The sequence below is a fragment of the Hyla sarda genome, chromosome 2 (assembly GCF_029499605.1).
Source record: "Hyla sarda isolate aHylSar1 chromosome 2, aHylSar1.hap1, whole genome shotgun sequence".
Lineage (NCBI taxonomy): Eukaryota > Metazoa > Chordata > Amphibia > Anura > Hylidae > Hyla > Hyla sarda.
The window spans coordinates 488,528,760-488,553,072 of record NC_079190.1 but is presented as its reverse complement, the minus strand read 5'-3'; the positions used below and the strand labels follow the sequence as shown (position 1 = coordinate 488,553,072).

Genomic DNA, 24,313 nt, shown 5'->3' with positions numbered 1-24,313 from the left:
TCTCCCCCTATGTGACTAATGACATACTGGGCTTCATAAAGGGTTTTTTATAATGTATGTGTTGTGCACCAAAATGAAAACCCCAAAAGGGGCGTGGCCACTGGAAAAAAAAGGGAGTGTCTCTAAAAAAACTATAAATTTATTAATGTTCCCACATGAAATGTGGTGGATTTCAGCTCTGAAAATCTCGACAGTTCAAAGCAGGTGTAAAAAGAAGCAAAACGTAGGACAAATCAAAAAATACAAGGAACATAAGTAAATACCATTGAAAAATACCAGTCAAAAAAACCCACAAAGATAACTGTGGTGGCCCAGTACAGAAGTGGCCCTTCTGTACAATCTATGGTCCTTCTCAGGTGGACTCAGTCCTAGTCCCCAGGCCCCAAACTCCTCAGGACTCTAGTTATCTTAATGTACATACAAATGTAAATTTAGATGTATATGCATTTAAGTCCTGTTGTTAAGACATGTAACCAGGGAAGGTGTCAGTGACCAGGTGACTTGTGTGGTGACCTATAGGACCCCTCCAAATTACTCCCTTATAAACCCAGGGAGAAGCAAGCTAGTGCTCTTGAGTACATGCTTAGGAACAGTCAAGACCTGAGAGTGTCTGGTATCCTGAAGAGACCCAAAGCCTAACCACGCAGCCACGCTACCACCAACCAAGTGCCCCTTCAGGTGAACGTCAAAGCCTGGTAAGCAGTCACAGGAGTGAAGTCTAGTCAGTCCTAGTCAAGTCAGTCAAATCTGCTAAAGTCAGCCTGGGTCTGCAGTATTCAGTCCAAGTCTACTACAAGTCTCCTAAGTCACTGGTCATCTCCTTGGGCCTAACTGAGCTGTAAAGACTATTCCATCTGTCTGCCTCAGTAATGCTGCCGTTGTTCCGTAACTTTGCATTGGAGCGATTATTCGCCTTGCCCAGGAACCAGCGGCCATACCTCGGGTGGTGTAGAGGATAACCATGTACTGGCATCACGAACACAAGGGGTTAAAGCCATCTGCCCCTATGGTAATAATATCTGCCCTCATCACACCCTCACCACATAACTACTTGTCTCAGGCTGCAGGAAAATCTGGGGAAAGGTCGCACACAAAAGTAAAATAAAAAGACTTGCACCAGAGCACTTCTGGAGGTGGGTCCTGTGCATGGAAATGGGACAAAGCACCACATGGAGGTAACAGAAGTGAATTACACAGTATTGTAGCTTGGCATCATGGACTCACCTAGTACCCCTACCTGCACCACAGTACGGGGGAGATTTATTAAAACCTGTGTAGAGGAAGGAGTAGTGCAGTTGCAAATAGCAACCAATCAGATTGCTTCTTTCTTTTTTCACAGGCTTCTTCAACCCCTTAAGGACCAAGGGCATACAGGTACACCTTTGCTCCCTGGTACTTAAGGACCAAAGAAGCAAATTACACTGTATTATAACTGGGCATCATAGGCTCAAAAGCTGAAGAAATAAAAATCCTAAATAATCCCTTTGTGTTGAAGAACGGAACCCTTCAAACAGTCTTACCAGCAAGCAAACAGACCCAAACAGGCAGGTAACATACAGCAATCGTTTCCACTTGCAGCATGCGGCATAACAGAAGATAAAGCATCTTTCACATCAGGTTCTCTACATAAACTACTGAGCTTCTCACCCAAAACTTGGCACATTTAATCCCAAAAGTCAATCATTTTTGGTGCAGTATATCAGTATCCAATTCCTATAGGTCACCTAGGTGACCCAAAAATAACCCAATTTCCCATATATTCCCAAAACTTTATTATTAACTCATAATTAAGCACACAATTTGGTTTAAAAACCCAGTGTTTTTCCGCTCCTGAGGTATTAGATGCTATACAGCACTCTCAACATTCATGATCCGTGTACACCTGCAGTGTGTACAACCAATACAGGAGCTAACACTGATGTTTAAAATCAAAGCTCAGCCCCCCTCAACATGTTTCGCTGCAGGACGCAGCTTTGTCAAGAGGTTAGCGGCCCGCTCTGTCTACTGCTCACGGTCCAAGAGTCTTTCTTGTCCATGGTTCTTACTTGAGGGGGAGGTGGGGGGTGGAGCAGATCAGGTCTACAGAGAAGAAGTCATGGTGGTCCATGATCTTACATGCTGGTTCCCATTGCATTGTGGTAGCTTAAGAACCCTGATGACAAGTTTAACGGCCCAGGCTATGGTGCTGGGCAGCCTCACAAAATAGGAAACTCTTGCAGAATTAAGATACCTAATCCTAGTATAGGGATGGCACTAAAGGGTCATACTATGTGGATTATACTCGATATAGCTTCTAGCTAAAGGTTTAGGTCTCCCAAAAAAAAATTCTCAATAAAGCGAAAGGGAACCTTATATTGAAGATATGATTAAAACTTCACTTTTAATAGTAGCTAATAAAATAACCAAAAAAACAAACAAACAAAACATCTAGTGCACAAAATATTTACGGACCGCCACCATTAATAAGAGATATCGCTAGTAGAAGCTCAAATATCTGCTATTGGGCAGTCCTTGAAAAATGAAGGAGTACTGTAGTCGTAGGGCTATGTATAAATAGTCACTAGATCACTTCTGCTGATCTTCCTTCAACAAAGGTGCATGTTACCATAATTCATATGCATAAGGTGCGTATTCCAGCATTAATAGTGGTTGTCATAGTGCAGTAGTGACTCTACTAGTCAGTATATCCCAGTGGTACAAGGCCTTGATAGCAGCATACATAGGCAGCAATAGATAGCACATATCTTAGCAGCATACCATCATTACACTCCGTTCTGTAGCAATTAGTATTGCACTTTCCAGCATAGCAGCAGAAATCCTGATAGCAGCGTCAACAAGCAGCAATAGATAGCACATATCATAGCAGCATACAGTCATTGTACTCAATTCTGCAACAGTAGGTATTGCACTTTCCAACATAGCAGCAGAGATATACTAGTCTATCTAGTGACTATTTATACATAGTAGCCCTACGACTACAGTACTCCTTCATTTTTCAAGGACTGCCCAATAGCAGATATTTGAGCTTCTACTAGCGATATCTCTTATTAATGGTGGCGGTCCGTAAATATTTTGTGCACTAGATGTTTTGTTTGTTTGTTTTTTTGGTTATTTCATACTATGTGGATTCACTAAATATGATGAACTACAACTGTATTTTACCCAGGAGCCCATCTTACAGAAATAAATGGGAAATATTACAGATGTGAAATAGAAAATGTGATGCCATGTGGATAAGAACATGTAGCAACATGGAAATGTGAAATCCGTGTGGACTGTGTGAGTCTACAAGTATTTACTAAACCCTGGCGCCAAAGGTTCCACACATTAACACACCAATGTGAAATACTTGGCACAACACACACACATCTCTCTCCTGGCACAGATACGGTACATGCCTTCATTTGTGTCCAGTCAGGCTGCTGGCATCACTCTGAATCAGCTGCTCAGGTCTGTCACAGAACAACAAATGGAGGCGAAGAAGAGTCAACATGTTTGTCCTCATCCCATGAGTCATGAAATGTAACAGCAGCTGATACCAAGCAGATCAATGGAAAAAAGACCCTAAAATGTGCTGCCCCTCATCGTCACTTTTCTTCAGCAAGATATTTTCTATTAAATGGGTTGGCTGGTTTTGAAATAACCTGATAAGGAATTCTGGGTAAATAAGGCAGGTAATGACAACACAAAGATTGTCCTTTGCCTCGGAAGACCCAGCGAGTCCATGGGTCAGCACATTATTGGAAATCAGAGCTATGCAATATTGTATTTAAAATGACGTTATACAATTTTGCAATATACATTTCCAATACCAGGGAGACTAAACTGTGAGAAAAAAGTCCTGTGTGCAGTGTTTTCTACAAAATGTTTCAGCTTTAGCCCTCTCCCCTTTATATGGGCCATGCCATCAACATTTGAAACGCAAATAATACACCCCCAAAATTAATACAGACCACACCGCAGACCCCGTAAACACATACAGACTGTATACCAGACTCCAAAAATAAATACAGACCACACACCAAATAGACTCCACACTTTCTATTTATGGACCCCAGACCAAATCATACCCCCTAAATACAGAACCCTAAATAAAACCCCATCACTGCCCCCCCCCCCAAAAAAAAAAAAAAACTACAGCCCACAGATCAGCCCTCTTACTGACCTAAGACCACTACTCCCTTAATAAAGACATAATACACCAGACCCTCCCTTAATGCAGACCACCAGTACTTTAAACAGGCCCAGACCAGACCTTACCTAAATATAGACCCCAAACCAGATCTTAATGTAGACCTCAGACCAGACCCCACTTTATACAGACCCCTGACACACAACCTTTTTACAGCCCCCAAACCAGACCCCCTCGCTTTCAGTCCTCAGACCAGGGGTGGGATTGAGCCAGTTATCTCCGGTTCACATTATCTGCTTTGTTGAATTGGGAAAAAGTGATGATCCTACATCATTATTGCAGACAGAGAGCAATGCGGAGACCAGTGATTCCCCACCACCTGCCCCCCTCTTTCGCCGATATTTATTATTCTCCTCTTCCTCATAGTGCTGTCGCTGCCATCTGTCAGAGGAAGAGGAACCAGTGGTTGAAAAAGTGAATGCCTCAGGCCTCACCCTCCCTAGACCCAAGACCTTTAAAGAGACTCCAAACTATCCCTTTATAGAACCCAGACCAGATGCCTCACCTCTACTTTCCTTCAACCCCGTTCTCATTTCCCTCCACTCCCAGCACCTGTAAGAAGAGGGGAGTGCAGGAATGGGAAAGGGTTAGTATTATCTAAAAATATGGACTATCCAGGAGATTTATTTGTCTTTCCCAGAAGCCTGAAAGATCTTCCCCTTTTCTTGGAGATGCCCAGATATTCCAGAAGGGCTGGCAACTATGTTCAGTAGGCAAGGGTTTACGTATCATAGAGGCAGACCATGCGGCAGCCACTGGAGAGGAGGGGCCCCATCCTGGTTGGTCCTATTCCTTTTCTATTGGTAAAAAAAAACTGTGCAGAACTCCTCTCTCCAGGGAACTGTATTGTCAGCAAATTATTGGATGAGGGTATTGACCAATGGGTCATGGGAGGCAAAGGTGAAATAAACACCAGACCTGTCTGTCCTGGGGGCAAAATCAGACACCATAATAGGAGGCCCATTTTTATATATGCAAAGGGGCCCCCTTTTTTCTCTGTAGGCCACTACCAATAGAAGTCTACCAAAGCTTAACAATCTGTTTTGGTCATGTGATGATGGCACGTAACTGTAACTGTAAAGACTCTTGCACCCGCGTATCCATCAAATGACCAGGACGCATGTTCAACCCCCCTGGAACTAAACAGCGATCTTGAAAACTGCGAGGAATTAATACATAAAGTATATCGGCATATTTTCTAATAACAAAGAATAACCATTAGTTGTTCGAAATGGATGACCCCCTTTAATGAATCTTTTAATATGATGTTACAAAACCAAAAATGTTAAATTTCATTTTTATTGGAAAGCCTTTTCACCTTCCATGATTTTGAGGGAATGAAGTGAGGCAGAGGTCCTCAACCCGGTCCTCAAGGCCACCAATACTACAGAATATGAATTTCCCCCCGCTCTATTCCAATGGAGGAAGTGAAAAAACCCGTAATGTTAGATGGGCCTGGAGTACTGGGTTGGGGACCCCTGTTGTGAGGAATTAAAGCATATACCAGCCTAGTCGTCGAAGTAAAGCAAATGTAAAAAGGAAAAAAAAAAAAACAACACTTAAAGGTTTTGCTCTCACTTTTTTCCAGCTCCGCGCTTGTTTTTTTTCTTTCTGTGTGTGTGTTGCCACCCTGTGTAAAATGTTTCTGGTACAGTGCGTCGGTAATTGGTGCGGCTATAGCAAAGCTTAGCAATGCTTAGCAGCCATTAAGGGCTGTCAGTTCGGAACTGGCAGGAGTTTCACTCGCTGTTAAAGAGGACAGCTGTAGGAATCACTCGGTTATCTAATCTCTAGCACGAGGCAGTGTGCGAAAAAGCCGCAAGTTAATATACAGCAGCGGAGTCATGGCCGTCTGGCTTTTTATTCAAACGAAAAACAATCCCTATTGGCAGATGAGTAGGCTGAGTCCTCGGGGAACAATTATTCCACTTTGTGCTGTACAAACTGCAGAAGGCTGATGCCAGCTCTCCTGAGTCTAAACCCACTGGGCTTAACAGGGCCAGCATGAAACCAAAGACGCTGGTTGTTCTTCCCATCAAAACTACGGCAAATGACACAATTAAGTAGCAGGGGACTATGAGGAGCTCTTAATTAGGTAAACACAACTCTACGAGGGAAAAAGAGAAGGATGAGACAGATAAGACTGCCCACTCCACTCCTTAGATATGTCAAACGGGTAAAGGTATCATACAGGCGGGAAGCAAAAAACAACCGGAGTCTACGATGTAGCGTGTCTGATTTTCTACTTTTAGCTGGAAGTTAGAACCCATTGTGATGCTGAGGATTTAGAGTCCGTCCACAGTGCTGATACCCCTCACTGAATTTCCTCTACTTCTCCATACAAAAACCCTGCCACACCAATAATTTGAAGAAGATTCAGGCCATGTTCACACGGTGTAATTCAATGGGATTCTGCTGCACCGTGCACACGGCGGAAATCCCGAATTCAGCATCTACATAAGCAATGAACCTGTTTATTGTTTCTGCGAATTCTGCTTGGGAATCCATTGCCGTCTCCATTTCGCATTTCCAAGTGTTCATGACGATAGCAGAATAAGCAAATTTGCGGAATATTGCTTTGACTACACTAAGATTCCAGGCAGAATCAAGCCAGAAAACATGGGCGAACATTCTACAAATTTTACACCATGTGGAAATTCTGCCTGGAATCCTTGTGGAATCAAAGCTCCATTGATGTCAATGGAAGGACCTTAAAGGGGTACTCCGCTGCTCAGCTTTTGGAACAAACTGTTCCGAACGCTGGAGCCGGTGTCGGGAGCTCGTGACTTCATAGCTCCGCCCCTCATGATGTCATCACACCCCCGTCACACCCCCTCCCATAGACTTGCATTGAGGGGGTGGGACGTGACATAATGAAGGGGTGGGGCTATGAAGTAACAAGCTCCCGGCGCCGGCTCCAGCGTTCGGAACAGTTTGTTCCAAACGCTGAGCAGCGGTGTAACCCTTTAAGGCCTGATTCACACTTCAGAATTTCTGGCAGGGCAAAATCCGGCCTGAGATTCCGAGTGTGGCCCTTCTGTATGCTGAGAGAAGAGAAGAGGAGAGAGACAGAAGAAGAGAGGAGAAGGGAGAAAGAAGGAAAGGGGATATGAGAGTAGATGAGAGATAAGGAAGGAGAGGGAAAAAAAGGTGAAGGGAGGAGAGGGGAGAAGTAAAGAAGGAGAAAGCAAAGTAAGGCATGATGGAGATAAAGGGGATAAGAGAGGAAGGTAAAAAAGCAAAGGAGAGAGAAGAAGACAGGTAAGGGATCAGAGGAAATAGAAAAGCATGGGAGAGGAGTGAAGAGAAGGAATAAGAGAATGGATAAAAAGGTAGAGCAGAGAGGAGCATACAGGTTAGGGGAGAAGAGAGGAGAAGAAAGGGAGAAAAGCAAATGGGGGTGAGAAGAAGAAGGAAGAGAGGGGATAAGAAAATGGATAAAAGGGTATAGAGGGGAGGAGAAGAGAGGTAAGGGGAGAGGAGATCAGAGGAAGGAAAAAAGCAGCAATAGAGGGAGTGAGATGAGGGGAGATAAGAGACTAGATGGGAGGGAAGTGGAAGAGGAGAAGAGAGTTAAGGGGAGGGATGAGAAGAGGGGAGATGAGAGGAAGGAAAAAGCAAAGGAAAAGAGAGCAGGAAAGAAAGAAGAAGAGAGGTAAACGGGAGAAGAGAGGAAGAATAGCATAGTAAGGAAGAGAAGATGAGATGAGGAAGCATAAGCAATAAGAAGGAAGATGGATGAGGGGAGGAGTGAGTAGAGACGAGTGGAAGGAGAAAAGCAAGAGTAAGGGTGAGTAGAGAGGAGGGAAAAAGGTCAGCTAGGGGGGAAAGGGAATAGGGATGGAAGGAGGAGAGTAAATAAAGAGGAGAAATTGAGGTGAGTAGACAGGAGAGAGAGGAGAAGTCAAGAGCAGGTATAAGAAAGGAAAGAGAAGAAAGGAGACAGAAGGAGTGGGGAGAAAAGAAGATGAAGGGTGGGGAGAAAATGGGAGAGAAATATAAGATGTAAGGTTCGTCAACTGTCTGTAAATTCCTAGACTGCTCAAAATATAAGGGACTTATTTCCAGTGTCCATAAATAAAATCTTATGATTCTTTTTGAAGCTGGAGAAGCTTGTGCAGGTTATTGTGATTGTAACCACAGTATCATCATCTTACACTTCATAGTCACTGCCGCTAAGCTACTGGCTGCCCATGATTTTCAGATAAATTGTCCTAAAAGAAAAGGAAAATTACTGTAGGTTGGCAACCTTGGTGAGATGAATATGTAAATTGTAAAGTCTGGCTTAATGAAGTACTCCACTGGCCAGTGTTCTGAACATTTAGTTCCGAACGATGTGTGGGCACGCTGCGGGGATCAGCCATGCCCCCTCATGACATCACGCCACACCCCCTCAATGCACATCTTAGACTTGCATTGAGGGGGGGGGTGGCGTGACGTCACGAGGGGGCTTGGCCGACCCCCGCAACACACACACAGCGTTCGGAACTAAATGTTCCGAACGCTGGCCAGTGGACTACTCCTTTAATCTTAATACCTATACACATAAACAAATATACTGTCACGATTCAGCAAGCTGGAGGTGGATCCTCTGTGCCAGAGAGGGATTGGCGTGGACCGTGTCGGTGGACCGGTTCTAAGTTGCTACTGGTATTCACCAGAGCCCGCTGCAAAGCGGGATGGTCTTGCAGAGGCGGTAGCAACCAGGTCGTATCCACCGGCAACGGCTCAACCTCTCTGACTGCTGAGATAAGCGCGGTACAAGGGAGTAGACAAGGGCAAGGTCGGACGTAGCAGAAGGTCAGGGCAGGCAGCAAGGATCGTAGTCAGGGGCAACGGCAGGAGGTCTGGAACACAGGCTAGGAACACACAAGGAAACGCTTTCACTGGCACAATGGCAACAAGATCCGGCAAGGGAGTGCAGGGGAAGTGAGGTATAAGTAGGGAGTGCACAGGTGAGGATACAGATTAGGCCTGCTGCGCCAATCAGTGGCGCAGTGGCCCTTTAAATCACAGAGACCCGGCGCGCGTGCGCCCTAAGGAGCGGGGCCGCGCGCGCCGGGACAACACAGACGGGGAACGGGTCAGGTACGGGAGCCGAGATGCGCATCCCGCATCGCGAATCGCATCCCGGCTGGGAGTAATATCGCAGCGCACCCGGTCAGCAGGTCTGACCGGGGCGCTGCAAATGAGAGAACACTGCGAGCGCTCCGGGGAGGAGCGGGGACCCGGAGCGCTCGGCGTAACAGTACCCCCCCCCCCTTGGGTCTCCCCCTTTTCTTGGAGCCTGAGAACCTGAGGATAAGACTTTTGTCCAGGATGTTGTCCTCAGGTTCCCAAGATCTCTCCTCTGGGCCACAATTCTCCCAGTTAACCAAAAAGAATCTTTTACCTCTGACCGTCTTGGATGCTAGAATCTCCTTCACTGAAAAGACGTCAGATGAACCGGAAACTGGAGTGGGAGAAACAACTTTGGGAGAGAAGCGGTTAAGGATGAGTGGTTTAAGGAGAGAGACATGGAAGGCATTGGGAATACGGAGAGAAGGAGGAAGAAGGAGTTTGTAAGAGACAGGGTTGATCTGGCACTTGATTTTGAAAGGACCAAGATAGCGTGGTCCCAGTTTATAACTGGGGACACGAAAGCGGACATACTTAGCGGGGAGCCATACCTTGTCTCCGGGAGCAAAAATGGGGGGAGTTCTTCTCTTATCAGCAAATTTTTTCATCCGGAATGAAGCCTGTAAAAGAGAATTTTGGGTTTCTTTCCATATGGTGGAAAGGTCTCGAGTCACTTCATCAACAGCGGGCAAACCAGAGGGCATGGGGGTGGGGAGGGGAGGAAGAGGGTGACGGCCGTACACCACGAAGAATGGGGATTTAGCAGAAGATTCGGAGACTCTGAAGTTGTATGAGAATTCGGCCCATGGTAGAAGATCTGCCCAGTCATCCTGGCGGGAGGAAACAAAATGTCGCAAATAGTCACCCAGGACCTGATTAATTCTTTCTACTTGCCCATTGGATTGGGGATGATAAGAAGAAGAGAAGTTTAATTTGATCTTGAGCTGCTTACAGAGGGCCCTCCAGAATTTAGACACAAATTGAACGCCTCTATCCGAGACGATATGCGTGGGCAACCCGTGAAGGCGAAAAATGTGTATAAAAAATTTCTTTGCCAACTGAGGCGCCGAAGGAAGGCCTGGAAGAGTGAAAAAATGTGCCATCTTGGAGAATCGATCAACGACCACCCAAACAACTGTGTTGCCACGGGATAAAGGCAAGTCAGTAATAAAGTCCATACCAATCTGTGACCAAGGTTGTTCAGGAACAGGCAGAGGATGAAGGAGACCAGCAGGCTTCTGGCGAGGAGTCTTATCCCGGGCACAGACAGTACAAGCCCGCACGAAATCAACAACATCAGTCTCCAGAGTAGGCCACCAATAAAATCGAGAGATGAGTTGAATGGATTTTTTGATGCAAGCATGGCCTGCGAGGTGGGAAGAGTGTCCCCACTTGAGAATCCCGAGGCGCTGGCGTGGAGAAACGAAGGTCTTCCCTGGAGGAGTTTGTCTGATGGAAGCTGGAGAAGTGGAGATCAGACAGTCCGGAGGAATGATGTGTTGCGGAGAGGCTTCCACTTCAGAGGCATCTGAAGAACGAGAGAGGGCATCGGCCCTAATGTTCTTGTCAGCAGGGCGAAAATGGATTTCAAAGTTAAAACGGGCAAAGAACAACGACCACCTAGCCTGGTGAGGGTTCAGCCGTTGGGCAGACTGGAGATAAGAGAGATTCTTGTGGTCAGTGTATATAATAACTGGATATTTGGATCCCTCCAGTAGGTGCCTCCATTCCTCAAGCGACAATTTTATGGCCAGTAATTCTCGATCACCAATGGAGTAGTTTTTCTCCGCCGGAGAGAAGGTCCTAGAAAAAAAAACACAAGTAACAGCATGCCCGGAAGAATTTTTTTGTAGAAGAACTGCTCCAGCTCCCACCGAGGAGGCGTCTACCTCCAATAAGAAGGGTTTAGATGGGTCAGGCAGACTTGAGATGTTTAAATGCGTCTTCCGCTTGAGGAGACCAGGACTTAGGATTGGCGTTTTTCTTGGTTAGAGCCACGATAGGAGCCACAATAGTGGAAAAGTGTGGAATAAATTGTCTGTAATAATTGGCGAACCCCAAAAAACGTTGGATAGCACGGAGTCCGGAGGGGCGTGGCCAATCCAATACGGCAGATAGTTTATCTGGGTCCATTTGTAGTCCCTGGCCAGAGACTAAGTATCCTAGGAAAGGAAGAGACTGACATTCAAAGAGATATTTTTCCATTTTGGCATATAGTTGATTGTCCCGAAGTCTCTGAAGAACCATGCGGACATGCTGGCGGTGTTCTTCTAAGTTGGCAGAAAAAATCAGAATATCGTCCAGGCAAACCACAACACAGGTGTATAGAAGATCACGAAAAATTTCATTTACAAAGTCTTGGAAGACGGCAGGGGCGTTGCAAAGGCCAAAGGGCATAACCAGATACTCAAAGTGTCCATCTCTGGTGTTAAATGCAGTCTTCCATTCGTCCCCCTCCCTGATGCGGATGAGGTTATAAGCACCTCTTAAGTCCAGCTTGGTAAAGATGTGGGCGCCTCGTAGGCGGTCAAAGAGTTCCGAGATAAGAGGTAGGGGGTAGCGTTTTTTTACAGTGATTTTATTAAGTCCGCGGTAATCAATGCAAGGGCGTAGGGAGCCGTCTTTTTTGGAGACAAAGAAAAATCCAGCTCCGGCAAGAGAGGAGGACTTGCGGATAAACCCCTTTTTTAAGTTCTCCTGGATGTATTCCGAAATGGCTTTGTTTCCGGAGCAGACAGAGGATAGATTCTGCCCCGGGGTGGAGTAGTACCCGGAAGGAGGTCAATAGGACAGTCATAAGGCCTGTGAGGAGGCAAAGTCTCTGCTTGTTTTTTGCAAAAAACATCAGCATAATCCAGATAGGCCTTGGGAAGACCAGGTACCGGGGGAACTACAGGGTCTTGACTGTGAGTACTGGGAGCCGGTTTAAGACAGTCCTTGTGGCAAGAAGTACCCCAGTTCTTGATTTCCCCTGTGGTCCAATCAAGGGTTGGGGAATGGCGTTGAAGCCACGGTAATCCAAGAAGAATTTCAGAAGTGCAGTTAGAGAGGACCAAAAATTTAATTTTTTTCGTGATGGGGTCCGATGCACATTAAGAGAGGTTCCGTGCGGTAACGCACGGTACAGTCCAATCTTTCATTATTAACAGAGTTGATGTAGAGGGGTCTGGCGAAACTGGTCACTGGGATGTTGAACCTGTTGATGAGAGAGGCCAAAATAAAGTTTCCTGCAGATCCGGAATCCAAGAAGGCCATAGCAGAGAAGGAGAAGGTAGAAGAAGACATCCGCACAGGCACAGTAAGACGTGGAGAAGCAGAGTTCACATCAAGAGCTGTCTCACCTTTGTGCGGAGTCAGCGTGCGTCTTTCCTGGCGAGGAGGACGGATAGGACAATCCTTCAAGAAATGTTCGGTACCGGCACAGTACAGGCAAAGGTTCTCCATGCGGCGTCGTGTCCTCTCTTGAGGTGTCAAGCGAGACCGGTCAACTTGCACAGCCTCCACGGCGGAAGGCACAGGAACGGATTGCAGAGGACCAGAGGAGAGAGGAGCCGGGGAGAGAAACCGCCTCGTGCGAACAGAGTCCATATCCTGGCGGAGCTCCTGACGCCTTTCGGAAAAACGCATGTCAATGCGGGTGGCAAGATGAATAAGTTCATGCAGGTTAGCAGGAATTTCTCGTGCGGCCAGCACATCTTTAATGTTACTGGATAGGCCTTTTTTAAAGGTCGCGCAGAGGGCCTCGTTATTCCAGGATAATTCGGAGGCAAGAGTACGGAATTGGATGGCGTACTCGCCAACAGAAGAATTACCCTGGACCAGGTTCAGCAGGGCAGTCTCGGCAGAAGAGGCTCGGGCAGGTTCCTCAAAGACACTTTGAATCTCCGTGAAGAAGGAGTGTACTGAGGCAGTGACAGGATCATTGCGGTCCTAGAGCGGTGTGGCCCATGACAGGGCTTTCCCAGACAGAAGGCTGACTACGAAAGCCTCCTTAGACCTTTCAGTTGGAAACTGGTCCGACATTATCTCCAAATGCAGGGAACATTGCGAAAGAAAACCACGGCAAAACTTAGAGTCCCCATCAAATTTATCCGGCAAAGATAATCGGAGGCTGGATGCGGCCACTCGCTGCAGAGGAGGTGCAGGAGCTGGCGGAGGAGATGATTGCTGAAGCTGTGGTAGTAGCTGCTGTAGCATCACGGTCAGTTGAGACAGCTGGTGGCCTTGTTGCGCTATCTGTTGCGACTGCTGGGCGACCACCGTGGTGAGGTCGGCGACAACTGGCAGCGGGACCTCAGCGGGATCCATGGCCTGATCTACTGTCACGATTCAGCAAGCTGGAGGTGGATCCTCTGTGCCAGAGAGGGATTGGCGTGGACCGTGTCGGTGGACCGGTTCTAAGTTGCTACTGGTATTCACCAGAGCCGCCGCAAAGCGGGATGGTCTTGCAGCGGCGGTAGCAACCAGGTCGTATCCACCGGCAACGGCTCAACCTCTCTGACTGCTGAGATAAGCGCGGTACAAGGGAGTAGACAAGAGCAAGGTCGGACGTAGCAGAAGGTCAGGGCAGGCAGCAAGGATCGTAGTCAGGGGCAACGGCAGGAGGTCTGGAACACAGGCTAGGAACACACAAGGAAACGCTTTCACTGGCACAATGGCAACAAGATCCGGCAAGGGAGTGCAGGGGAAGTGAGGTATAAGTAGGGAGTGCACAGGTGAGGATACAGATTAGGCCTGCTGCGCCAATCAGTGGCGCAGCAGGCCCATTAAATCGCAATGACCCGGCGCGCGCGCGCCCTAAGGAGCGGGGCCGCGTGCGCCGGGACAACACAGACGGGGAACGGGTCAGGTACGGGAGCCGAGATGCGCATCGCGAGCGGGCGCGTCCCGCATTGCGAATCGCATCCCGGCTGGGAGTAATATCGCAGCGCACCCGGTCAGCAGGTCTGACCGGGGTGCTGCGAATGAGAGAACGCTGCGAGCGCTCCGGGGAGGAGCGGGGACCCGGAGCGCTCGGCGTAACATATACAATATATTATTATTTTTTACTGGCATGTCTATCAATGACAGGTCCCTAGTTCCCAGGACAAAGTGTCTTGTTTTAGGACTATATTTTAGTGGAACTTGATCTCCACGTACATTTTTGTATAAGCTTTTGGCAGTAAATCTGTTGTTGCATACTTTAGATATTACGAATGGGTTCAAGCTTAGCTAGGCATGACAGACCATAGCAATGTATATTAGCATATATTCAATTTACATAAAAATGCACCTTAAAGCAAACTTAGCAAACACATTTTCTCCAAATCTATAGGGTAATTTTTTTTCACAAGGTCTCATCACGTCCATGGATTTTGACAGCTTATTACTTTCTCCCAATGACTTGTCCATCTCTCTGCGACGGATCTCCTGTAATGTTTTTGCCGGCCCTGACACGCTGGTACTTCATTAACCTTGCTGCTTCTTAACGTTTGCCAGAAAAGTCCAGACAACTGTTCCCACTTACAGAACGGTCTGAGGAAAAGCATTGTCTCGTCAAGGAGAATTATACTCTGTCGACTTGTCCTGCTCCGAGTTTAGGCTATGGGATCCATACGTCATGTATCCAATCCGTACCAGCTCAGTAAGGGAAAACATAACAGGAACCTTACACAACCTTACAGGCCCTGATCTGCAAATTGGTGTCTGGTTATATTTTTGACTTAATGTTAAACATTTCAAGTAACACATCTTCCTGTGTTCTGTTTGCCATCATTGTCTCCTTCTCTGCTCTTTACCTTTACCTTCCATAGCGCTGATCATAGACAACGCACCCGAAGAAAGAAGAAGGAGGCTCGGAAACCCTCGACCTCAAGTTCAGGTGCATTATAATCAGAACATATGGAGATCAAAGAGGGAAAATTAAGCAATGGTTTCCTGGAAGGAGTTGGGTATGGCGGAATATAAAAGGGCTTCTTAGGTAGAGCGGGGTAATTGTACAAGACAGGATGCAGTGTAGGACATTAGACGTAGTTGAGATGCATTAAGAACTACACTGCAGAGTCAACCACTGGGCGTATTTTGACAGCTGTGCAAAAAAAGCATCAACTAGGACTCAATATCCTTTATATAGATGGGGACCTGGCATGTACCAACTCAGGGACTGCAACACAAAACACTTTACAGGATCTGTATAAACCTACATTTCCCTTGTTTGGGGCCATGTTTGCATTGTGGCCACCACACTTGAATCCTCGTAGTTCTGCTGAACCAGACCTAAAAGGGCAGTATAGTAGACTGCATGTAACTTCTATCCAAGTCCTGTATTCCCGAGCTGGAGAAACGTCTGTCTAAACCCATAAATAATACACAACAACTTTTAAAGTAGATGGGCGTGGGGGGTCAGCCAAAGCTTTATTAAATTACCGACTCAACCTATTCCATAAAACCATGGAACCTCCCGTAGGTTGCCAAGCGAGGTGGGGGTGAAGCAAAATGCCGGTTGCCATCCTTGACCGACAGACAACTTTGCCTTCTCCCTTCATTCGACACCATTTTTTTTTTTACTCCTCCGTTGCCAGCTGTGACTTCACAAGGAAAATACAAAATACCAATAAAAAAACAAACTCCGAAAACAGACCCTTACACAAAGCACACGGTAAAATGTGCCCCAAAGAGCAGTGAACATATCTGAGCAATATTAAATAGACACATTTATGGACATTTATCAATGTTTGCTTATGTATTCTTTTTTTTTTGTAATTTTTTCCTTACTTTTTTTTTTGCTTATGTGCGACTTATTTATCAAATGGTTTCCGCCTGTTGATAATTTTCTTTCACGTAAGCAATTTTTCCTTTTTTTACTTTGGTAGTAGCTTTTTCTGCTCGATGTTTGAGCTGGAGTAAATTTAGTCAATTTTTAACCCTGTTGCAAATTTTTTTTGCGCAGTTGCGACTGTCGCAGTTAATAAATACCTGACTACCCGTAGTCCATTTTAAAATTATTACTACGTAGTTACGTTTTGGAAAACTTGTTTTTCTCACTTTCCAGTCAAAATGTTGCACGAAAAATCGCGTAGTCGCAGTTGCGACAATTTTGCGACAATTATAGTAAAGAAAACCTGACTAAACCCGTTGATAAATGTCCATAATTGTGAGCAAAATGGTGTTGGGGTCCTGGATGTGTTTAGTCAAATCCGTGTGGTAACAGTGTCATATCCATGGCCTATAGGCCTGTAAAGATAATTCCATTCTATGTCTATTGTGATTTTTTTTCACATACTATTAAAATGAGTACTCCGACGGAAAACAATTTTTTTTTTTAAATCAACTGGTGCCAGAAAGTTAAACAGATTTGTAAATTACTTCTATTTAAAAATCTTAATCCTTCCAGTACTTATCAGCTGCTGTATGCTCCAGAGGAAGTTTTTTTCTTTTTGAATTTATTTTCTGTCTGAAGACAGTGCTCTCTGCTGACACCTCTGTCCATGTCAGGAAGTGTCCAGAGCAGGATAGGTTTGCTATGGGGATTTGCTCCTACTCTGGACAGTTCCTGACATGCACAGAGATGTCAGCAGAGAGCACTGTGGTCAGACTGGAAAGAACTACACAACTTCCTCTGTAGTATACAGCAGCTGATAAGTACTGGAAGTATTAAAATTTTTTAATTGAAGTCATTTACAAATCTGTATAACTTTCTGGCACCAGTTGATTTAAAAAAAAAAAAATGATAATAAAAGTTTTTTCCACCAGAGTACCCCTTTAAGCCTATATGTCTGCATATTCACATCTTCTATTGTAGTATTCTTTTTACAGTGGGTTTTGCTTTTCAGTCCAGGTACTCCTGAAAACCATTGGGATTTTTTTAAGGGGAAGGGGCTGATATAGGGAGTGATGCGTCACTCAAGGTGTCAGGGCAGAGGGCACCTACTGGGAACTGTATGATTTTTTTGGAAATGCCCAAGTATATCAGAATAAATCATAGGGGGAGATTTATCAAAACCTGTCCAGAGGAGAAGTTACTGAGTTGCCCATAGCAACCAATCAGATTGCTACTTTCATTTCTGAAAAGGCCTCTGCAAAATGAAAGTAACGATCTGATTGGTTGCTATGGGCAACTGGGCAACTTTTCCTGTGGACAGGTTTTGATAAATCTCCCCCTATGGGGGAGATTTATCAAAACCTGTCCACAGGAAAAGTTGCTGAGTTGCCCATAGCAACCAATCAGATTCCTACTTTCATTTCTGAAAAGGCCTCTGCAAAATGAAAGTAGCGATCTGATTGGTTGCTATGGGCAACTGGGCAACTTTTCCTGTGGACAAGTATGTATGTGGGTAAACCTTGGGCAAAGTGTTTCAAAACAGTCCGGAAATGATTCCCAAAATTAGAGGGATTAAATGAAAGGGAACCTGCCACTTGTTTTATGCCGCCCACACCACAGCCAGCATGAAACAGGTGCAGGGAGAGGGGTCCCGGGACACTATGGGGGAGATTTATCAAAACCTGTCCACAGGAAAAGTTGCTGAGTTGCCCATAGCAACCAATCAGATCACTGCTTTCATTTTGCAGAGGCCTTTTCAGAAATGAAAGTAGCAATCTGATTGGTTGCTATGGGCAACTCAGTAACTTTATCCTGTGGACAGGTTTTGATAAATCTCCCCCATAGTCTCCCGGTACCCCTCTCCCTGCACCTGTTTCATGCTGGCTGTGGTGTGGGCGGCATAAAACAAGTGGCAGGTTCCCTTTAATTTAATCTCTCTAATTTTGGGAATAATTTCCGGACTGTTTTGAAACGCTTTGCCCAAGGTTTACCCACATACATACTTGTACAAGATGCAGCGAATGTATCGAAACTGGATATTATTTATCCTGTAATGAGAATAAAAAGTGGCCATCGCTCAGGTCTGATTTACATTAGAGATCCGGATGAAAGGCAATTAGGCTTCAGATGATTCCCGCAGAGACTCCTTCAGCGCAGGCGGTGACATATAATGTAAATAGGTACAGCCTGTGCTTTTCCTTTTGCCGCTTTCTGTAATTCTCCCTAAAGAACTTGGATACATTTCCTATGCTTTGGACGAGTATCAAAGAGATACATACAGTGCCCATGATATTCCAAAATGTTTGCAGTTTAAGTTAGGCCAAATATGTACATATGTAGTGTAATGATTGGCCGGGACTCAGTAGGAATTAATATGGTTATTTTGATTAAAGATGTGAGAACTGCCATTTCACCACCTCCCCCTGACCTGGGATGAATCCAGACCTGGTCTGCAGCCGATTTGTCGCTGATTTGCTTAATAGATCAAAGAGGACCCGGACCAGGCAGAAATGTGGTTCTGATTGTTCACCTTAAATATCCCAAGTAGGACCGAATTATACAGCCCAGACAGGAACAGAAGCATTCTTCATCCCGAGCGGCGTGCACTTGCCAAACAGACAAACATAAGAAACATACGATGTCTTCCTTACACCTTGAATAAATGATCATTCAGCAAGACACAGTAATGAATGTAGTGTAGACATTACTTATGGGTTTTGTTAGAGGAAAGGCAGGGAAGGGGATAAAGTCCCGTGGGCCACAGGACACATTTGTTACCTGCTTGCCCCAAAATTCATACTGCCATATACATAGTTAAAGGGGTATTCCAGGAAAAAACTTTTTTTATATATATCAACTGGCTCCAGAAAGTTAAACAGATTTGTAAATTACTTCTATTAAAAAATCTTAATCCTTTCAGTACTTATGACCTTCTGAAGTTAAGGTTGTTCTTTTCTGTCTAAGTGCTCTCTGATGACACCTGTCTCGGGAAACGCCCAGTTTAGAAGCATTGGCAAGTAGAACAACAAGACCCCAATAGGCGCTGCAGATTCCCACGAAGTAAACCAGACCAGAGATGTAGTAGTGGTAGTACAAAACACTGGAAGGTTTATTGTAGTAAAAACAATAAAATATTTTATTTAATTTTATTGTTTTTACTACAATAAACCTTCCAGTGTTTTGTACTACTACTACTACATCTCTGGTCTGGTTTACTTCGTGGGAATCTTCAGCGCCTATTGGGGTCTTGTTGTTCTACTTGCCAAAGTTTCATCAGGATTGGTTGTCTTTCCTCCCCTGTGACCTCCGGCTTGGCAGCAGTCCTACCATCTTTGCTACTTCTGGTAACCCCATTGTGGGTTGACATGCAAGTTTTCACTTACTCTCAGGTGAGCAGCCACTACCTAGGGGTGTGTCTTAACCGACCCCCGATTTTTCATGTTGTTTACCCATACGGTATCACACGAGGCGCCTCCCTCCGGTCTCTCCTTTTTTCTCTTTTACAGTTTAGAAGCAAATCCCCATAGAAAACCTCTTCTAAACTGGGGGGTCCCAAGACAGGTGTCATCAGAGAGGATTTAGACAGAAAAGAACAACCTTAACTTCAGAAGCTCATAAGTACTGAAAGGATTAAGATTTTTTAATAGAAGTAATTTACAAATCTGTTTAACTTTCTGGAGCCAGTAGATATATATAAAAAAGTTTTTTCCTGGAATACCCCTTTAAATAATACGCCCACATAATACCATCATACATAGCCTATGTAATATCGCCAAAGCAAAATATATGCAACTCAGCTCACTCACCATGCCACTAATTTGTAGGTAGGGCTAGCTCATTTTCGGAAGCGCTGGAGCTCAGATATAGCGGGCCGCCCGCCCGTATACTTGCAGACAAGAAAGAGAGGTGGATCCGGCTTCACAGCAGAGAGTCACTGTTAAAATCCAACTTCAATCATAAATCCATTAAAATGGGAAAGGAAAAGTTAAAAGCAAGCACGCTGACGCGTTTTGGGGCTATATACACGAGCCCTTAGTCATGGCAATATCTTGTACAAAAATTTACCTTTTTATACCCATGTAAGAGGACAGTTATCTGCATGCATAGCTACATAATACCACCATATAAATACCTACATACCACCATATACATAGCTATATAATACCACCATATACATACCTACAGACCACCATATACATAGCAGCTACATAATACCACCATATAAATACCTACATACCACCATATACATAGCTATATAATACCACCATATACATACCTACAGACCACCATATACATAGCAGCTACATAATACCACCATATAAATACCTACATACCACCATATACATAGCTATATAATACCACCATATACATACCTACAGACCACCATATACATAGCAGCTACATAATACCACCATAAGCCCACATAATTCCATCATGAATAGCATTATAATATTTCTATGTAACATTCCTAGATACATAGCTTCATAATACTGATTTATAAATAGCTACATAATGCTGCTATATACAGCCCACATAATACAGTCATACATTGCCTAATAATATATGTGTGCACAGCCTATGCCATATACATTGCACATATATAACACTTCAATGTACAGGCCACACAATACAACCAAAATAAAACCACGGTACACAGCCTATGTAATCCCACCATATACAGCCAACAGAATACAGTCTACCTAGCTAAATAATATATCTGTGCACAGCCTATGAAATACTGCAATATACAGTCCATATAATGCAATAAAGAAAAGTCCAAAACGAAATTGCACTCACCAATCCACTGGTTTATTCACGGTAAAACAGGCATAGACAAGCGGAGGCAGGGGCACACCGGGACAAGTTAACAAATTGTTTGCGCAAACTAGCGCAAACTAGCAAACTAGCGCAAAACAATTTGTTAACTTGTCCCGGTGTGCCCCTGCCTCCGCTTGTCTATGCCTTTTTTACAGTGAATAAACCAGTGGATTGGTGAGTGCAATTTCGTTTTGGACTTTTCTTTATTGCATTACTTTTGCTACTTTTGAAGTTTCACCGCCGAAGTCCACCTGTTTGCCTTATCTGCATATACACCTGTCCTTGCTTGTACATGCTGCCCTAGTCCTGCAAGTGCCACTACACTCCTCCTGTTCACAGTCCATATAATACCACCACATGCAGCCCACATAATACGGTCATACATTGTATAATACTATCTCTATGCACAGCCTATGAAATCCCGCCATTAACCCACATATTACCATTATGCATAGCCTTATAATATCTCTATGCATACCCTATGTAATACCCCCATGTACATAGCTAAATAATACCGCGATATACATAGCTTCATAATAATGCCATATACAGTCTATCTAGCTTAATAATATATCTGTAACGCTGAGCGCTCCGGGCCCCGCTTCCCCTCCGGAGAGCTCGCGGCGTTACTCTCCTGCTTGCAGCGCCCCGGTCAGCGAGTCTGACCGGGAGGGCTGCTCTGTGTCCCTCGGCGGGGATGCGAACCCCGTGGCGGGACGTGCCTGCCCGCGGGTCGCATCCTGTGTCACTCACCGGCCTCGTCCTTCTGCTCAGTCCCGGCGCGCGCGGCCCCGCTCTCTAGGGCGCGCGCGCCGTATCTCTCAGATTTAAAGGGCCAGTGCACCATTAATTGGTGCCTGGCCCAATTAGTTTCAAGCACTCCCCACACCATAAAAAAACACTTCCCCTTCCTGTCCCTGCCGGATCTTGTTGCCTTGTGCCCTGAGAAAGCGTTTCTGTGTGTTCCATTGCCTGTGTATCCAGACCCTTGTCATTGCCCCTGACTACGAACCGTTGCTGCCTGCCCAGACCTTCTGCTATGTCCGACCTTACTCTTGCCTTGTCCTTGTGTACCGCGCCTGTCTCAGCTGTCAGAGAGGTTGAGTCGCTATCGGGTGGAACAACCTGGGGGTTACCTGCCGCTGCAAGTCCATCCCGCTTTGCGACGGGCTCTGGTGAAAACCAGTAACCCCTTAGATTCCGTTCCCCTGGTACGGCCCACGTCATCCCCTCACTGACACAGAGGATCCACCACCCGTGTCCACCCCGCATACCAGTCCGGATCCTGACAAATACATTGTAAAATAATATCTCTGTGCACAGCCTATGCCATATACAGTGCATATACAACACTACCATGTACATAAATCATTGTACAAAGCCTATGTAATCCCACTATTTACAGCCACCATATATAGCCCATACAACACTGCCATATACATAAATCATTGTATACAGCCTATGTAATCCCACTATTTACAGCCACCATATATAGTTCAAAAAAAAAATGATGGTTTAATGGTTGGTTTATTTCAAAAGTGAGAAAGTCCAGAAAAATACATTTAAAATATGCTTTGAATTTATTTTAATTGTTTTGACCCCCCTATCAATCAGCAATATTTCTGGCTCCCAGGTGTCTTTTATATAGGTAAGGGAGTGCTCCTAATCTCAGCCTGTTCCCTATATTAAAAAAAAACACCTGTCCACAAAAGCAATCTTATCAATCAGATTCCAAACTCTCCACCATGGCCAAGATCAAAGAGCTGTCCAAGGTGTCAGGGACAAGATTGTAGACCTACACGGGGCTGGAACGGGAGAAAGAATAGTCATGTCTATTATTTCTGCAGAGTTTGCACAGAAATGCATTGCCATCTATGAGGTAGCACATTTCCAAGTGGTCCTAGTCAGCGCTCTGCAGTCTGTGGAATGTCCGCACAGAGATTTTATGTGCAGACATTCCACCATGTGAACATAGCCTTTAAATTTCAGTCCATGACTTCTCACTAGTATACTAGTATCCATGGATCTCTTCATATTAGTACACCGTATCAAGTACCATTTGTCATGTTTAAGGGGCAGGGAGAAGTGAACCCTAAGCTGTCACTAAAAACCACTCTCCCTGCCTACTTGCCCATCTGCCTTAAACAACGGATCAATAACTTGGAGCCTGTCCCTTCCTTGCGCTAAAGTGCATGGGCGTCGAAGTCAACAAAACAAACGGAGCTGTACAAAGTCGGGGAACAAGTCAAGAACATAACGGAAATACAATAACCAACAAATAGATATATAAATGCAAGCAAGGCAGGATATAGCATACAAACAGGGCAGGAAATCAAGAGCGCTGTTCATACTGGACTCAGAATAAGGAACACACTAGACATCCAACTCCAAATCATTGAGGGACATCAATGCCAAAGCCAAATAGGCTTCTAGCTAGCGGGCACACTCCACAATGTGAACAGGATACTAGCCTAGGAGGAAACAAAAATCCTAAATACAAGCAAACACAGGTACAGACACAAGACTCAATCACTCCTAGATAGACAGATTAGCACAAGGCTCAGGTCAGGATTCTATCCTAGGAGATCCAGGATCAAACAAGGTCAAAGCAGGACTGACAAAACGCACAGTGTGAATACTGACTCAGGAAACACAAAGCATTTGAAGAAAAACAATACAAGGATACTAAAATCCAACAAAGTACTCAAACAAGGTGTTACGCCGAGCGCTCCGGGTCCCCGCTCCTCCCTGGAGCGCTCGCAACTTCCTCGCATTTGCAGCGCCCCGGTCAGACTTGCTGACCGGGTGCGCTGCAATGTCTCTCTCAGCCGGGATGCGATTCGCGATGCGGGAGGCGCCCGCTCGCGATGCGCATCCCGGCTCCCGTACCTGACTCGCTCCCCGTCGGTCTTGTCCCGGCGCGCACGGCCCCGCTCCTTAGGGCGCGCGCGCGCCGGGTCTCTGCAATTTAAAGGGCCACTGCGTCACTGATTGGCGCAGCAGGCTTAATTAGTGTGTTCACCTGTGCACTCCCTATTTATACATCACTTCCCCTGCACTCCCTTGCCGGATCTTGTTGCCATTGTGCCAGTGAAAGCGTTTCCTTGTGTGTTCCTAGCCTGTGTTCCAGACCTCCTGCCGTTGCCCCTGACCACGATCCTTGCTGCCTGCCCTGACCTTCTGCTACGTCCGACCTTGCTCTTGTCTACTCCCTTGTACCGCGCCTATCTTCAGCAGTCAGAGAGGTTGAGCCGTTGCTGGTGGATACGACCTGGTTGCTACCGCCGCTGCAAGACCATCCCGCTTTGCGGCGGGCTCTGGTGAATACCAGTAGCAACTTAGAACTGGTCCACCCACACGGTCCACGCCAATCCCTCTCTGGCACA

The 24,313-nt window shown here is 45.5% G+C and overlaps 1 long non-coding RNA gene across 2 annotated transcripts in view; it reads right to left on the bottom strand.

Annotated features, from left to right (window-relative positions):
- Positions 1–8,155: 8,155 nt before the first annotated feature.
- The window catches only part of LOC130357141 (uncharacterized), a 94,294-nt gene continuing 78,136 nt past the window's right edge, over positions 8,156–24,313 (bottom strand). For both annotated transcript variants that reach the window (XR_008889119.1, XR_008889118.1), the window contains one exon: positions 8,156–8,406. This is a non-coding gene — a long non-coding RNA (uncharacterized LOC130357141). The remainder of the gene's footprint in view (positions 8,407–24,313) is intronic.